An 18,795-nucleotide genomic window follows, 5' to 3' on the forward strand; every position below is an offset into this window, starting at 1 on the left:
CACCCTGTAGTGTGTACTTCAGCCACGTCTGGTTGTAGTGCACTCAGTGTATGTCACTGCCTCATACATTGTCCTTTTTTGCCAATTCATAATTTTTCCTGATATCTCCTATTAGTGTGGTGGTTCCATCCGTATTCAGCTAAATTGGTTCCAAACACACTATATAGGAGTAGATAGAGAAATTTTTTTGGTCTTGCAGCGCTAGTGCACAGTGCTCTGCATCTGCACTGTTCACCGCTGTCTGCAAGGTCTGTGTGTGTGAGTGCAGCTCACCCTGTAGTGTGTGCTTCAGCCACGTCTGGTTGTAGTGCACTCAGTGTGTGTCACTGCCTCATACATTGTCCTTTTTTGCCAATTCATAATTTTTCCTGATTTCTCCTATTAGTGTGGTGGTTCCATCCGTATTCAGCTACATTCGTTCCAAACACACTATATAGGAGTAGTTAGAGGAGCCTTTCTGCAGCATTGGGCCCTGCAGCCCCAGCCAGATTAGTATTAGCCTATTTTTTGTAGCCTCATCTATTGCATTGTAGGTTACCTTCCTACATTGTAATAGCTACAAAAAGTTTGTGATACTATCGGTATTACATCTTTGGGCACATCGAGTGTCTTTTTGTGACAAAAAAAACCTAAATAAAGTTCACCAAACACTCCACTTTACAGTTGTGTAGGCCACATTAGCTCATATTAAAGTCTAGTCCACACTTTATAAAATTTGTGTTTCTTATACCTGTTAGCAGCTATTCAGGAATAAGCACACTAAGCCCTTAGTACTTTTCTGCCTATCTTTATCAGTCTACCAAGATGAAGAAGGCGGGGAGTAAGGCATGTGGTCGTGGGCGTGGGCGTGGGCGTGGAGTTTCTGCAGGGAGAGGACGTGCGGATTCTGTGCCTGCAGGGAGAGGACGTGGGGATTCTGTGCCTGCTGCGGGCACCAGTGACTCAGCATCCCCCAGTTTTACCAGGGAACAGTCCTTTATGCACAGCTTTGTAGGAGCTAACCGTACCCCACTGCTGTGGGAGGACCAAATTGAAGCCGTTGTCAGATGGATGGCAGCTAACGCATCGACTTCAATTAGTTCCAGATCCTCTCAGGTCCTGAGCACTGAAGAGCACCCATCTGTCTCTTCACCACCTGCCAAATTGCCCAGGCAGTCAGAGAGCCCTGGACAGGAGCCATCTCTACTTCTGTTCTCTGAATCTCTTGGCTTGGAAAGAGGGGGCCAGCCAAGCAGAATTCGAGAATTTGAAGAAGAGGTAGTATGCAGTGATGCGCAACCGTTTTGTCTCTCTGAATCTGAAGAGGCGGGTGGGCCAGTGCCTATGGTCAGCAGCACACCTCAGTACGCATCTGATGATGAGACTCAGGTGCCACTTTCTGGTGCGTACTGTGCTGTCGAGACTACCCAGGAGAAGCAGTTGTTTGAAGAGGGTGGTGTAGATGATGAGGTCCTTGACCCATCATGGCGTGAGGGACAGGAAGGTGGTGGGAGCAGCTCTGAGGAAGAGATTCCCCGAACAGCCCAAAAAGGAGGGAGAGGGAGGGGGCAGACTTGGTTGCCTGTAGCCTCCACTTCGGCACCCATTAGGAGCATGGCTCTTCCAAAATCCAAAGCGGGCGCTCCCAAGACTTGCAGTGCCTGGTCCTTTTTTGACACAGTTGCAGATGACATTTGCTTTGTCAAATGCAAGCTGTGTAATCAGAAGGTGAAAAGAGGGAAAAGTGTCAGCAACCTCAATACCACAAATATGTGGAAACATGTGCGGACCAAGCACGTGGTGGAGTTACAAAAACACACTGAAGACCTAGGCCAACCTACAGCGCCACCTACCACCTCTTCAGCTCGTGTTGTAGCCTCTTCCTCCAGCTCACACACAGCTGGTTCAGCTTCCTCACAGGATCGCCATGGAAGAATCTCTGGCACTGTTGTACAGAGACACAGTGTAATTCCACCCACAGCACCACTTTCCCAGTCATCCTCACATTCCCAGGCCAGTCTACAGCCATCGTTAGCACAGGCATGGGAGAAAAGGCGCCCATACTCGGCAAACCACGCCCGAGCACAGGCTCTGAATGCTGGCATTGCTAAACTACTGGCCCTTGAAATGCTATCATTCAGGCTGGTGGAGACTGACACATTCCGTAACTTTATGGCATTGGCAGTCCCACAATACAACGTGCCCAGCCGCTTTTATTTCAGCAGGCGAGCCGTCCCTGCCCTGCAACATCATGTGGAGGGAAAAATTAAACATGCGCTACAAAACGCCGTCAGTAGCAAGGTCCACCTGACCACGATGCGTGGACCAGTAAGCATGGACAGGGACGATACCTTTCCCTCACTGCCCATTGGATAAATGTTGTGGAGCCGGGTACAGATCTTGAGAGTGGCGCTGTACGTGTTCTGCCAACTCCAAGGATTGCAGGAATCCAGTCTGTACACATTAACTCCTCCTCATATTCCAGTTACTCTGAATCAGCGCTGCAGGAGCCGTCACGGTCTACCTCCACATCGACCCGTGAACGGTTACCTGTTATGATGACCGATATGAGCACAGCCGTGGCCAAACGTCAACAGGCCGTATTAAAATTAATTTATTTGGGGAATCGAAGCCACACAGCACAGGAGCTCTGGAATGCCATCAAGCAGCAGAGCGATGTGTGGTTTGTGCCAGCGAATCTCCAGCCAGGCATGGTAGTGTGTGACAATGGCCGAAATCTGGTGGCAGCTCTGGGCCTAGACAACCTCACTCACATCCCATGTCTGGCACATGTGCTCAACTTGGTCGTGCAGAGTTTTTTGAGGGACTATCCGGATCTTGATGCACTGCTTCACAAGGTCCGCATAGAGTGCGCTCACTTGCGGCGTTCCAGCAACGCAAGATCACGCATTGCAGCTCTGTAGCGCCGATTACGTCTTCCGGAACATCGCATCATATGTGACCTACCCACCAGGTGGAATTCAACGTTACATATGTTGGAGAGGTTGTGTGAGCAGCAGGCAGCAGTAATGGAGTACCAGCTGCAGCAGGCGCAAACAAGTCGCAGTGCGCCGTTCACACTTCACCACCATTGAGTGGGCCTCTATGAAGGACATTTGCCACGTTTTGCGTGCCTTCGATTATTCCACGCGGATGGCGAGTGCAGATGATGCACTAGTCAGCATGACTATCCCCCTTATCTGCCTGCTTGAAAAAACACTGCGAGCACTAAGGGACGAGGTTTTGGAAGAGGTGGAGGATGAGGAGTCACAAATGCCATCTTCTTCTCTACAGTCTGCGCAACGTGGTTCCTCACAAAGGCCTAGGCAGGGGACACTTTGTGAGGAGGATGAGGAGGAGTCAATGGATGAGGAAGACATCTGTCCAGAGGAGGGAGGTACACAATGCTCTAGTAGTCAGTATCTAGAGCGAGGGTGGGGTGATGCAGAGCAGGCAGAGATCACGCCTCAAGCAGGGGACAGCGTTTCTTGGCCAGTTGACAGTCTGCAGCACATGGTTGATTTCATGCTGCAGTGCCTGAGAAACGACCGCCGCATCGCCCACATTCTCAACACGGCTGATTATTGGGTGTCCACCCTCCTAGATCCTCGCTACCGGGACAACTTACAAAGCCTCATAACACCGTTGAACCGGGAGCGTAAAATGCGGGAGTACCAAGACGCACTGGTGCATTCCATCATGGTCTCCATTCCAACCGAGAGCAGTGCTGCTAGTGCTTTACAAAGCAGCTCAGTGCGTCGAGGCAGTGGAGGAAGCTCTGCACAAAGAGGGAGCAGAAGCAGCGCCTCAGCACAAGGCAAGACCAGTATGGCCGAAATGTGGCAAAGTTTTGTGTCCCCGCCGCCACAAATGTCTACACCATCACAGACGGCTCCAATCAGCAGGAGGCAACGTTTCCGTCAGATGGTGACAGACTACATGTCTTGCCCTCTTAGTGTACTCCCAGACGGCTCTTCTCCCTTCAAGTTTTGGGTCTGTAAGCTGGATACATCGCCAGAGCTTAGTCAGTATGCATTGGAGGTGCTAGCTTGCCCTGCTGCTAGTGTATTATCGGAACGCGTGTTTAGTGCCGCAGGTGGTGTAACAGACCGTCGCATGCGACTATCCTCCGATAACGTTGACCGGCTTACTTTTCTCAAAATGAACAAGGCCTGGATCTCTCATGAATTTGCCAGTCCTCTTCCAGAATAAATAATTGATTGGCAACAGTATCCAGGTCTCCTGTTGTGTTCATGTTTCTACCACCTGAACTGTAATCCCTGAGCTCCAACACCGCCAGTTGGCGCTCGGAAGTGCCGTCTGCAAAGTCAACACTTGCTGCCGTGTTATTGGGGTTCAGTAACATCAGCTGTTCCCCTGCTGTGCGGATGGCAATTTCTCCTGCTCTGTCCACATTCTCACTACTACAGATTTTAAAGTTGCTTCAATTACACCTCTGGCTCCTCTGTTTTCAGTATTATCCCTGAGCTCCAACACCGCCTGTTGGTGCTCGGAAGTGCCATCTGCAAAGTCAACACTTGCTGCCGTGTTATTGGGGTTCAGTAACGTCAGCTGTTCCCCTGCTGTGCGGTACGGCAATTTCTCCTGCTCTGTCCACATTCTCACTACTACAGATTTTAAAGTTGCTCCAATTACACCTCTGTCTCCTCTGTTTTCAGTATTATCCCTGAGCTCCAACACCGCCATTTGGCGCTCGGAAGTGCCGTCTGCAAAGTCAACACTTGCTGCCGTGTTATTGGGGTTCAGTAACGTCAGCTCTTCCCCTGCTGTGCGGACGGCAATTTCTCCTGCTCTGTCCACATTCTCACTACTACAGATTTTAAAGTTGCTCCAATTACACCTCTGGTTCCTCTGTTTTTAGTATTTACCCTGGGCTCCAATACCGCTAGTTGTTGCTCAGAAGTGCCGTCTGCACAGTCAACGCTTGCTCCAGTGTTATTGGGGTTCAGTAACGTCAGCTGTTCCCCAGCTGTGTGTCCGGCAAATTCTCCTGCTTTGTCCACATCCACTGTACTACTGATTTAAAACTTGCTCCAATTACCCCTCTAGCTCCTCTGTTTTTAGTATTTACCCTGGGCTCCAATACCGCTAGTTGCTGCTCAGAAGTGCTGTCTGCACAGTCAACGCTTGCTCCAGTGTTATTGGGGTTCAGTAACGTCAGCTGTTCCCCAGCTGTGTGTCCGGCAAATTCTCCTGCTTTGTCCACATCCACTGTACTACTGATTTAAAACTTGATCCAATTACACCTCTGGCTCCTCTGTTTTTAGTATTTACCCTGGGCTCCAATACCGCTAGTTGCTGCTCTGAAGTGCCGTCTGCACAGTCAACGCTTGCTCCAGTGTTATTGGGGTTCAGTAACGTCAGCTGTTCCCCAGCAGTGTGTCCGGCAAATTCTCCTGCTTTGTCCACATCCACTGTACTACTGATTTAAAACTTGATCCAATTACACCTCTGGCTCCTCTGTTTTTAGTATTTACCCTGGGCTCCAATACCGCTAGTTGCTGCTCAGAAGTGCCGTCTGCACAGTCAACGCTTGCTCCAGTGTTATTGGGGTTCAGTAACGTCAGCTGTTCCCCAGCTGTGTGTTCGGCAAATTCTCCTGCTCTGTCCACATTCACACTACTACAGATTTTAAAGTTGCTCCAATTACGCCTCTGGCACCACTCTGTTTTTAGTATTTACCCTGGGTTCCAGCACCGCCAGCTGTTTCCTAGCAGTGTCTTTGGCACGGGTACTCCCTCCTGCCCAGCCTGGTTCCAGCACGCCAGCTGTTTCCGGGTAGTGTCAACGTCACTTTGCCTCCAATGCGTTGTCCTGTCGCGTTGCGGTCGGGTTATCCGACTCTATGGTGCCTGCAGTTTAGGTGACTCCTATGTGGGCTGCGGGATCTGGCAATGAAGGCTGGTTCCATAGTGCCAATAGGACAAGCACCCCCTGTAGGACTGTGGGTTTTGGTAACTGCGGCCGGCTCGCGGCCTTGAAACTTTTTTTTACATGGGTACCTTCTGCTACCCATCCGGGTTCCAGTACCGTCAGCTGGTTCTCGGCAGTGCCTTTGGATTAGGTGCCTCCTTCTCGGTATCCAAGTTCCACCAACGTCTGCTGGTCCTTGGTAGTGCTTTCTGGCACAGGTACCTCCTGCTTAGTAACCGAGTTCCAGTACCGTCAGCTGGTCTTCGGCAGTTCCATTGGCTCTTGTACCTTCTGCTACCCATCCGGGTTCCAGTACCATCAGCTGGTCCTCGGTAGTTCCATTTGCTCTTGTACCTTCTACTACCCATCCGGGTTCCAGTACCGTCAGCTGGTTCTCGGCAGTGTCTTTGGCACGGGTACTCCCTCCTGCCCAGCCTGGTTCCAGCACGCCAGCTGTTTCCGGGTAGTGTCAACGTCACTTTGCCTCCAATGCGTTGTCCTGTCGTGTTGCGGTCGGGTTAGCTGACTCTATGGTGCCTGCAGTTTAGGTGACTCCTATGTGGGCTGCGGGATCTGGCAATGAAGGCTGGTTCCATAGTGCCAATAGGACAAGCACCCCCTGTAGGACTGTGGGTTTTGGTAACTGAGGCCGGCTCGCGGCCTTGAAACTTTTTTTTACATGGGTACCTTCTGCTACCCATCCGGGTTCCAGTACCGTCAGCTGGTTCTCGGCAGTGCCTTTGGATTAGGTGCCTCCTTCTCGGTATCCAAGTTCCACCAACGTCTGCTGGTCCTTGGTAGTGCTTTCTGGCACAGGTACCTCCTGCTTAGTAACCGAGTTCCAGTACCGTCAGCTGGTCCTCGGTAGTTCCATTGGCTCTTGTACCTTCTGCTACCCATCCGGGTTCCAGTACCGTCAGCTGGTCCTCGGTAGTTGCTCAGCCTTCTTGTACCTTCTGCTACATTTCCAAGTTCAAGCTTTTTGAAATGGTTCTTGGTAATCACTCTGGATCTCCCTGACGAGGACCCTGAAGACGAGGACCCTGAAGACCAACCCGAAGAAGACGAGGACCCTGAAGACGACGACCCTGAAGACGAGGACCCTGAAGACCACCCCGAAGAAGACGAGGACCCTGAAGACCACCCCGAAGAAGACGAGGACCCTGAAGACCACCCCGAAGAAGATGAGGACCCCGAAGACGAGGACCCAGAAGACCAACCCGAAGAAGACGAGGACCCCGAAGACGACGACCCCCGAAGACGACGACCCTGAAGACCACCCCGAAGAAGACCAAGAAGATAACCCTGAAGAAGTTGACCAAGAGGACAAAGAAGAGAAGACAAGCACCAAGATACAGAAGAACAAGAGACAGAAAACCAAGAAGCAGAAATACAAGAAGCTGCAGAACAAAAAGCGGAAGAACATTAAGCATAAGACTAAAAATCAGAGCAAAAGATAATATCTAAATTATAAGCAGAAGATGACTAAGCAGTGTATGGGGGTGAGTCCGTTCCTCCTCGTGGTGCCCCTGGAAAAGACCTGCTGCTGCAGGCCAAACTGAACGCGGACAAATCCTGTTGTAAATCTTTTGTGACGGGCAGAACGAAAGGTGTAATGTCCAACCTTTTATAGATAACAACTACAGGAATGCCTGTCACAAATAAGAATATGATGAAGAAGAAGAATATGAAGAAGATGAAGAAGTAGAATATGAAGAATGTAAAAAAAAAGAATAATACGAAGAAGGTGAAGAAGAAGAAGATGAAGAAGGTGAAGAAGAAGTGGATGAAAAAGATGCTGAGGATGATGAAGGAGAAAGTGTGGGAGAAGTAAAAAAGAAGGTGAAGAGCATGGAAGTAGTGAAACATAAATATCTGACAAAATATAAAAATACTTAACATAGTCAATATTTCCGTAACTCAGAACATCTTAAAAAAAATATTAATTCCTGCTATTCCATTTGATTGGGCTAAACCTCTATGCCTTTATTGTCTCCCCCACCTCCCCCAATACATTCTACATTATTCTTAGTTGTTTTCCTTCATGTAGAATTAACCTACAAGGAAAGAAAGGGTTTATTTTCATTCCGATATTTCTGTCCCATTGACTTGCATTGGTTTCCGGTATCGGAATCGGCGATATCAGATACTTTTTCGGTATCGGTCCGATCCAATCCGATCCGATATTTCCCGATATCGGAAGGTATCGCTCAACACTAATCCTGAGCTGAAATTTTTACTGACACTATTTTGGGGTAGATACAATGTTTTGACCACCTTTTGTTGCATTTTATTGCAATATTGCGGTGACCAAAAAGAAGTAGTTCTGACGTCTGGATTTTTTTCTCGTTGCCATGTTTACCAGTCGGATTGATTTATTTTCTATTTTGATAGATTGGATATTTCTGAACGTGGCGACACCAAATATGTGTATTTTTTATTTTTTTAATTGTTTTATCTTTAATGGGGCAAAAGGAGGGTGATTTGAACTTGTGTTTTTTTTTTTTGGTATTTTTTAAAACTTTTTTTTTAACTTTTTACTGTATTGAATAGTCCCCTTAGGAGACTTGAAGCTGTGATTGTCCGATCACCTGTGCTACACATAGCAGTGCATCAGCATCAGTACGGCTGTGTAAAGCAAAAATCATGATCTCCTATGAACGCTGGCCATGGAGGATTGTGATGACAGGTACTGGGGCCTTCAGCAGACCCCCGGTTGTCATGACTACTAATTGATGCCCCGGGATCACGTGATGGGCGGGATCAATGAACCACTTGCTGTCTGCGTGTGTTAAATGCCGCTGTCAGTGATTGTGAAAAAACTCAAAGAGTATATTAGACCCATAAAAATATGATTTATTAAGCAATTTAAAATTTGACAAAAATAACACCAATCCAGAGGCTGCTGAAATCAATGCAGGAACTCATAGTGGTAATACGTGCAAATTAATATTATATTATGGGATAAACTTTTCCCTAGTAGATAAGATAAAAAAAATTAATAGTACACTTACATGCAAAGACCACCAGGAGCAGCGATGTCCCCGCCACCCCAACGCACGTTTCATTCTTCCTTCGTCAGGAGACGTGTGTTGGGCAGGGCGTGGATATGATTATATCATACTAGCTAGCCAATCAAAGTTTTAAATTTTTTTAAATATTTCATGTGTACATTTTGTAGCGCTTTCACAATTTTGTATAGTAGCAACGTAGTTTCTATGTCTCAGAGCAATTACTCTTTGCAATTTAGGATGCAACTTTGACCGTTTTTCCATAGTTTGAATTTTTTAGTTTGATCCTGTTCATACTGATTTGGATATGCTGGTCATTTTTGCTATTTGTTTCTAACTTTTTTGGCATGTGCACTCCCATCCCCATCAGCCTCAGGTGATTTTAAGCAGTTAGCTGGTTCAGTCCTGACTAGTGTTGAGCGATACCTTCCGATATCAGGAAATATCGTATCGGATTGGATCGGACGAATACCCAAAAAGTATCGGATATCGCCGATTCCGATACCGGAAACCAATGCAAGTCAATGGGACACAAATATCGGAATGAAAATAAACCCTTTCTTTCCTTGTAGGTTAATTCTACATGAAGGAAAACAACTAAGAATAATGTAGAATGTATTACGCGAAAAGCCGGCAATTCAGCAGCGGCATACACCGGTACCCGACAGTTTACAACAGAAAGAATAGAGCATCACACATAGATTAGATAGATAGAAACATGTCAGTCACATATATATGAAGTACAGTGACAGTGTTGCTTACTGTACTTGTCATTTAGTGTAAAGGATTTATTTAAAAAAATAATAGTGTTTTCATGCACCGTCTCTTTAAAAAAGCCGGCCGGCAATTCAGCAGCGGTACCCGACAATTTAGAATAGAAGGAATAGAGAATCACACATAGATTAGATAGATAGAAACATGTCAGTTACATATATATGAAGTACAGTGATAGTGTTGATTACTGTACTTGTCATTTAGTGTTAAAATAAAGGATTTATTTAAAAAAAAATTGGCGTGGGGTTCCCCGTAATTTTAGGCTCTAGCGGAGGTTAAGCAGACGGCTGGGGCAGATGTTTGAAGCCTGGGAAGGGGGTAATACCCACAGAGCTTCCCAGGCTACTAATATCAGCCCCCAGCTGAATACCTAGCCTTTACTAGCTATTAAAATGGGGGACCCCCCCCAAGAAAATGACGTGGGGTCCCCCCTATTTTAATAGCTAGCAAAGGCTAGGCAGACAGCTGGGGGCTGATATTAATAGCCCAGGAAGGGTGCCATGAATATTGGCCCCCTCCCAGGCTAGAAACACCAGCCGTCAGCCGCCCCAGAAATGGCGCATCCATAGGATGCGCCAATTCTGGCACTTAGCCTCGCTCTTCCCACTACCCTGTAGCGGTGGCAGTGGGGTAATAGGGATGGGGTTGATGTCAGCTTATAATGCCAGCTGACATCAAGCCCAGGTTAGTAATGGAGAGGCGTCTATAAGACACCCCCATTACTAACCCCATAGTCAAAGTTACAAAAAAACACAAACACCCAGAATAAAGTCCTTTAATTGAAATAAAGACACAATTCTTTATTGTTCTAAATTAAACCATACTTACCACCACGCTCATTCCAGCTGAAGCCAACGATCTCCTGCAATAAAAGAAAAATAATAAAGCAACATCATCCTTACCTTTCCATGGTTCCCACGACAGCTTCAGCTCTGCTACACCGAGATGACAGGCTGGATCACAGCAGAACGCTGCCATCCAGCCTGTCATCCCACAGACACTGAGAAGCGCAGGCGTGCTTGCGCTCCTCAGTGTCTCTCTGTGACGGCATCCAGATGAGCCGAGTTCATGTCCAATGAACTCGGCTCACCTCATGCACGTCACTGACAGCGTGGGAAAATTCTCCTGCACTCAGCGCTTCAGCGTGAGAATTTTCCCATGCTGTCAGTGACGTGCATGAGGTCAGCTGAGTTCATTGGACATGAGCTCACCTCATGCACGTCACTGACAGCGTGAGAAAATTCTCACGCTGAAGCGCTGAGTGCAGGAGAATTGGACATGAACTCGGCTCATCTGGATGCCGTCACAGAGAGACACTGAGAAGCGAAAGCATGACTGCGCTTCTCAGTGTCTGCGGGATGACAGGCTGGATGGCAGCGTTCTGCTGCGGTCCAGCCTGTCATCTCGATGTAGCAGAGCTGAAGCTGTCGTGGGAACCATGGAAAGGTAAGGATGATGTTGCTTTATTATTTTTCTTTTATTGCAGGAGATTGTTGGCTTCAGCTGGAATGGGCGTGATGGTAAGTATGGTTTAATTTACAACAATAAAGAATTGTGTGTTTATTTCAATTAAAGGACATTTTTCTGGGTGTTGTGTTTTTTTAAAATACTTTACTAGAAATTCATGGTGGTCATGTCTAATATTGGCGTGACCCCATGAATTTCTTGCTTAGGGCCAGCTGATAATGCCAAGCTGGCCCTAACCCCTTTATTACCCAGTGAGCCACCGCACCAGGGCCCTGGATGAGTTGGGTACAGCGCCAGAAGATGGCTCTTCTATGAACGCGCCATTTTCCGGGGTGGCTGCGGACTGCAATTTGCAGCGGGGGTGGCCCAGAAAGCTTGTGCCTCCCAACGCTGCGGATTCCAGCCCCCAGCTGCCTAGTTGTACCTGGCTGGACACAAAAACAGGGCGAAGCCCCACGTCAATTTTTTTTTAATTATTTCATGAAATAATTAAGAAAAAAAGGGCTTCCCTATATTGTTGTGTCCGGCCAGGTACAAATAGGCAGCTGGTGGTTGGGGGCAGCCCGTTCCTGCCTGCTGTACCTGGCTGGACACAAATATAGTGCGAAGCCCTACGTCAATTTTTTTTTAATTATTTCATGAAATAATTAAAATAAAAGGGCTTCCCTATATTGTTGTGTCCGGCCAGGTACAAATAGGCAGCTGGGAGTTGGGAGCAGCCCGTTCCTGGATACTGTACCTGGCTGGCATACAAAAATATGGCAAAGCCCACGTCAAAATTTTTGGGAAAAATTAATTAAAAAATAAATAATAATTTAGGGACTGCATCTTTATTAACCCCTCAAGTGTCATTTAGTGTTAAAATAAAGGATTTATTAAAAATAAAATTGCATGGGATCCGCCATAATTTTAGTCTCTAGCGGAGGTTAAGCAGACGGCTGGGGCAGATGTTTGAAGCCTGGGAAGGGGGTAATACCCACGGAGCTTCCCAGGCTACTAATATCAGCCCCCAGCTGAATACCTAGCCTTTACTAGCTATTAAAATGGGAGACCCCCCCAAAAAAATGACGTGGGGTCCCCCCTATTTTAATAGCTAGCAAAGGCTAGGCAGACAGCTGGGGGCTGATATTAATAGCCCAGGAAGGGTGCCATGAATATTGGCCCCCTCCCAGGCTAGAAACACCAGCCGTCAGCCGCCCCAGAAATGGCGCATCCATAGGATGCGCCAACTCTGGCACTTAGCCTCGCTCTTCCACGCTGCCCTGATGCGGTGGCAGGGGGTAATAGTGGTGGGGTTCATGTCAGCGCCAGCTGCCATGAAGCCCAGGTTAGTAATGATAGGCGTCTATAAGACACCCCCATTACTAACCTACAAAGTGTTAAAAATAAAAAACACTCACTACACCCAGAAAAAAATAATTTATTTGAAATAAAACACACCATTTTATTTAATTCTTAGTTTACTAAAAAAAAAATAGTTACCTGTCCACGTTCCTGCGCTGATCTCCCATGCACAGCTGTCACATCTGGAGATGGTGACAGCTGTGCATGGCTGCTGCAAGCTCACGCTGCCGGGAACACGTCCGCTCCCGGCAGCGGGAGCCCCTGACTGAGGTCACCGGAGTGCATTCAGTCAGCGCAGCTCCGGAGACCTCCTTTACGGCACTGCTGTACCGTGGGAATTTATCACGGCACAGCAGGGCTGTAAAGGAGCTAACCGGAGCAGCGCTGCCTGAACTCCGGCGAACCCGCTTATGCAATGACGGGGCTGCTTTACGGCCCCATCATTCTAGCAGCGGCAGAGGTTCAGAGCGGTCACATTCTATGTGGCTGCTCTAAACTGGAGATCTTCGTGGGACACTCGTGGACTACTACGGAGGGGTAAGGATAAGGTTGTGGTTTATTATTTTATATTTTATTACAGGAGATCGATGGCTTCGGGGAATTAGGTGTCTAGGTGAGTATGGGTGTAGTTTTTTATTTTTCACTTTATTTTAGGTGGCGATCGGCGGGGACAGGTAATGTATGAACTAATTTATTTAAGGTAACCACTGGCCACCAATGAAATGTATTTAAAATTTATTGGGGACCAACAACCCCCCAAAAAAATATGAGGGCTTAAATAAAACATGTATAGGGGCAAAAATAGAAAACTATGGGGTACAAAATAACATATGGGCCAGTTTAAAGGGCAATTTAAATAGCAGGATCAGGCTGATGGGAACTACTGCTCCCATCAAACTGATCCTGCTGGCACGAGTGGACGGGGGACAGACATAGGCCGATGGGAGTAGTAGTGTCACATCGGCCTATGTCTGCCTGCACGCACACATCCGCAGACATCGCACAGACACCCCGCACACCCGCACACACCCGCAGACATCGCACAGACACCGCGCACACACACCCCGCACACATCGAACAGACACCCACACACACCAATCATGACCTGCCTGATCGTCTGGGAGGTGAGGCTGACCTGTGCGGCCGTGGGAAAGTTCATGTGAGTTCATGCAATGCAGTCAAGCATGAACTCACATGAACCCTCTGAGGGCACCGCGGCTACTTCAAATGAACAGCTGATCGGCATCACCTGATACCTCAGCTGTTCATTTGAAATAACCGGCGGGAAAGCTCAGCACAGAACTGGAAAGCCAGCGGTGAAGTCTTTTCACTGCCGGCTTCCCCGCCCGGGTCCTTCGCTCCCCGCTCCTTGGTGCTGCGCTCCCCGCCCGGTCCTAACTTACGATCGGGATGGGAGGTGGCGAGGGGAGCGGAGGATCGGGGTGGGAGGCTGCGGGGAAGCAGTATGGGGCTGTGTGATTGTTTAAAAGCCGGCGGCTTTTTACAGCCCGCCTGCTTTTAAACAATCAGGAGAATTCTCCCACGCTGGGATGGCATTCTGATGACAGGCTGGATCGCAGCTGAGCGCTGCCTTCCAGCTTGTCATCCTTCAGAGACACTGCAGAGCGCAGGCATTATGGGAACTTCCGATTCCGGTATTTGATATTGTAAAAGTATCGGAATTAAGTATCGTAATTCCGATACCGCGAATATCGGCCGATACCCGATATTTCAGTATCGGAATGCTCAACACTAGTCCTGACCCATAAATTGTAGGCTTGCATTTCAGCCCAAGAGAGGTGACAGAGAAGGACAGGGACCCTACAATGATGGACACCTTGAAGCTGGCTATTGGGCACACATATATTGGCCAATGTATGTGCTAAGAACCTTCCTTTACTGTAATTTTTCATATTAATATTACAGAATTTTTTTGGTGACATATTTCATGTGTATATTTTGTAGCACTTTCACAATTTTCTATAGTAGCAACATAGTTTCTATGTCTCAGAGCAATTACTCTTAGCAATTAAGCATGTAACTTTGACCGTTTTTCCATAGATTGAATTTTTTAGTTGGATCCTGTTCACACCGATTTGGATGTGCTGGTCATTTTCGCTATTTGTTTATAGCCAATCACAGTGCTAGATAGAGAGGCGTGTAAGTCATGAGACCGGAGGTATGTGGGTCCTGTGATTGAGGGTTAAAATGAATATGGCGCCGTACCCATAATACAGCACATACGTCGTTGATGTCACTCACAGGAAATGGTGTACAATTACAATCAATCAAAATTATTCAACCTCTTCATTGAAAATTAGTTTTTTTTAACAAAATTTACAAACTTTCTATTGTGTGCAATAAACCAATCAAACAGGAACAATTCAAATGACTCAAGAATATTAGTGAACTGGAGGCCATTGCCCCGGAGGATTGGGCTTATGCTCGGTTCACCGATATAAAGTGCTCTCCTCTGATCACTACATCGAGGTCTCTATCCCATAAATATCCCAGAGGTCAGAATCCCAGAAACACAGGATTACGACAGAACCGTGAATGAGTCATTCACTTTTACGAAGCTGACGGAGTCACTTTGAACACTTTCTGGCCTTCATGCCAGCAGAGTTCATCTTTGCAGACGTGCTCAAAAACATGAATATATCCTCCTCAAGGAATAGTGAATAAACTCAAGATATTGAATAAAATATATAGTTTTTTTATTAAAATACAGAGGTAAAATAGAACAGGAGGAAAAATAGGAAATTTACACGGGAAAGAGACGTAATCCCAAAAAAGCATGTGGGGAGTGTGTATGTAAAATAAGTGACGGTTTTCCTGAATGAAAACAATATAAGTATATGCAGACAAAAATATAGCAGCAAAAATGCATAAATATACAAAGCATTAAATAAATAAATAGAATAAATCCAAGTGGATAGTTTACATATAATCATGCTACAATATATATAGATATATATAAATACATATATATATACTAGCTATTGAACCTGTTCTACGCCCGGGTGGCGAGCATTTTTATTGGTATATCGTCTCCCATGCTGGTATGTGCTGCCCCCATCCTGGTATTTGTGCTGCCCCCATCCTGTCCCCACCATCCTATCCTGGTATGCATGGCACCCCTCATCCCTATCCTGGTATGCATGGCACCCCTCATCCCTATCCTTGTATGCATGGCACCCCTCACCCCAAATCCTGGCATGCATGGCACCCCTCACCCCAAATCCTGGTATGCATGGCGCCCCTCACCCCAAATCCTGGTATGCATGGCACCTCTCACCCCCAATCCTGGTATGCATGGCACCTCTCACACCCAATCCTGGTATGCATGGCACCCCTCACCCCCAATCCTGGTATGCATGGCACCCCTCATCCCCAATCCTGGTATGCGTGGCACCCCTCACAATCAATCCTGGTATGCATGGCACCCCTCATCCCACATCCTGGTATGCGTGGCACCCCTCATCCCCAATCCTGGTATGTGTGGTACTCCTCATCCCTATCTTGGTATGCATGGTACTCCATCCCTCATCCCTATCCTGGTATGTATGGTATCCCTCATCCTGGTATGCATGGGCCCCTCACCCACATCCTGGTATGCATGGCACCCCTCATCCCCATCCTGGTATGCATGGCCCCTCATCCGTATCCTGGTATGCATGGCACTCCTCATCCAAATCCTGGTATGCATGGCACCCCTCATCCCCAATCCAGGTATGCATGGCACCCCTCATCCCCAATCCCGGTATGCATGGCACCCCTCATCCCCAATCCCGGTATGCATGGCACCCCTCATCCCCAATCCCGGTATGCATAGCACCACTCATCCCCAATCCTGGTATGCATGGCACCCCTCATGGCCAATCCTGGTATGCATGGAAACCCTCATCCCCAATCCCGGTATGCATGGCACCCCTCATCCCCAATCCCGGGATGCATGGCATTCCTCATGCCAAATCCTGGTATGCATGGCACCCCTCATCCCCAATCCTGGTATGCATGGGACTCCTCATCCCTATCCTGGTATGCATGGCCCCTCATCCGAATCCTGGAATGCATGGCACCGCTCATGTCCAATCCTGGTATGCATGGCACCCCTCATCCCCAATCCCGGTATGCATGGCACCCCTCATCCCCAATCCTGGGATGCATAGCACCACTCATCCCCAATCCTGGTATGCATGGCACCCCTCATGGCCAATCCTGGTATGCATGGAAACCCTCATCCCCAATCCCGGTATGCATGGCACCCCTCATCCCCAATCCCGGGATGCATGGCACTCCTCATGCCCAATCCTGGTATGCATGGCACCCCTCATCCCCAATCCTGGTATGCATGGCACTCCTCATCCCTATCCTGGTATGCATGGCCCCTCATCCGAATCCTGGAATGCATGGCACCGCTCATGTCCAATCCTGGTATGCATGGCACCCGTCATGCCCAATCCTGGTATGCATGGCACCCCTCATGCCCAATCCTGATAAGCATGGCACCCCTCATGCCCAATCCTGGTATGCATGGCACCCCCCATGCCCAATCCTGGTATGCATGGCACCCCCCATGCCCAATCCTGGTATGCATGGAACCCCTCATCCCCAATCCTGGTATGCATGGCACCCCTCATGCCCAATCCTGGTATGCATGGCACCCCTCATCCCCAATCCTGGTATGCATGGCTCCCTCACCCCCCAATCCTGGTATGTATGGTATCCCTAACCCCCCAATCCTGGTATGCATGGTCCCCACACACCCTAATCCTGGTATGCGTGGTACCCCTCACCCCCCAATACTGGTATGTGTGGTACCCCTCACCCCCAATCCTGGTATGCATGGTCCCCTCACCCCATAATCTTCGTATGCATGGTCCCCTCACACTCCAATCCTGGTATGTGTGGTACCCCTCATCCTGGTATGCATGGCACCCCTCATCCCTATCCTGGTATACATTGCGCCCCTCACCCCCAATCCTGGTATGCATGGCACCCCTCACCCCCAATCCTGGTATGCATGGCACCTCTCACCCCCAATCCTGGTATGCATGGCACCTCTCACACCAAATGCTGGTATGCATGGCACCCGACACCCCCAATCCTGGTATGCATGACACCCCTCATCCCCAATCCTGGTATGTGTGGCACCCCTCACCCCCAATCCTGGTATGCGTGGCACCCCTCATCCCCAATCCTGGTATGTATGGTACTCCTCATCCCTATCCTGGTATGCATGGTACCCCATCCCTCATCCCTATCCTGGTATGTATGGTATCCCTCATCCTGGTATGCATGGGTCCCTCACCCACATCCTGGTATGCATGGCACCCCTCATCCCCATCCTGGTATGCATGGCTCCTCATCCGTATCCTGGTATGCATGGCACTCCTCACCCAAATCCTGGTATGCATGGCACCCCTCATCCCCAATCCCGGTATGCATGGCACCCCTCATCCCCAATCCTGGGATGCATAGCTCCACTCACCCCCAATCCTGGTATGCATGGCACCCCTCATGCCCAATCATGGCATGCATGGCAACCCTCATGCTCAATCCTGGTATGCGTGGAACCCCTCATCCCCAATCCCGGTATGCATGGCACCCCTCATCCCCAATCCTGGTATGCATGGCACCTCTCACCCCCAATCCCGGTATGCATGGCACCCCTCATCCCCAATTCTGGTATGAATGGCACCCCTCATGCCCAATCCTGGCATGAATGGCACCCCACATGCCCAATCCTGGCATGCATGGCACCCCTCATGCCCAATCCTGGCATGCACGGCACCCCTCATGCCCAATCCTGGTATGCGTGGAACCCCTCATCCCCAATCCCGGTATGCATGGCCCCCTCATCCCCAATCCTGGTATGCATGGCACCTCTCACCCCCAATCCTGGTATGCATGGCACCTCTCTCACCCAATGCTGGTATGCATGGCACCCCTCACCCCCAATCCTGGTATGCATGGCACCCCTCATCCCCAATCCTGGTATGTGTGGCACCCCTCACCCCCAATCCTGGTATGCGTGGCACCCCTCATCCCCAATCCTGGTATGTGTGGTACTCCTCATCCCTATTCTGGTATGCATGGTACCCCATCCCTCATCCCTATCCTGGTATGTATGGTATCCCTCATCCTGGTATGCATGGGCCCCTCACCCACATCCTGGTATGCATGGCACCCCTCATCCCCATCCTGGTATGCATGGCCCCTCATCCGTATCCTGGTATGCATGGCACTCCTCATCCAAATCCTGGTATGCATGGCACCCCTC

This window comes from Phyllobates terribilis, unplaced genomic scaffold (assembly GCF_046119375.1).
Source record: "Phyllobates terribilis strain yellow unplaced genomic scaffold, ASM4611937v1 Scaffold_4__5_contigs__length_816908805, whole genome shotgun sequence".
In the NCBI taxonomy this organism is placed as follows: domain Eukaryota; kingdom Metazoa; phylum Chordata; class Amphibia; order Anura; family Dendrobatidae; genus Phyllobates; species Phyllobates terribilis.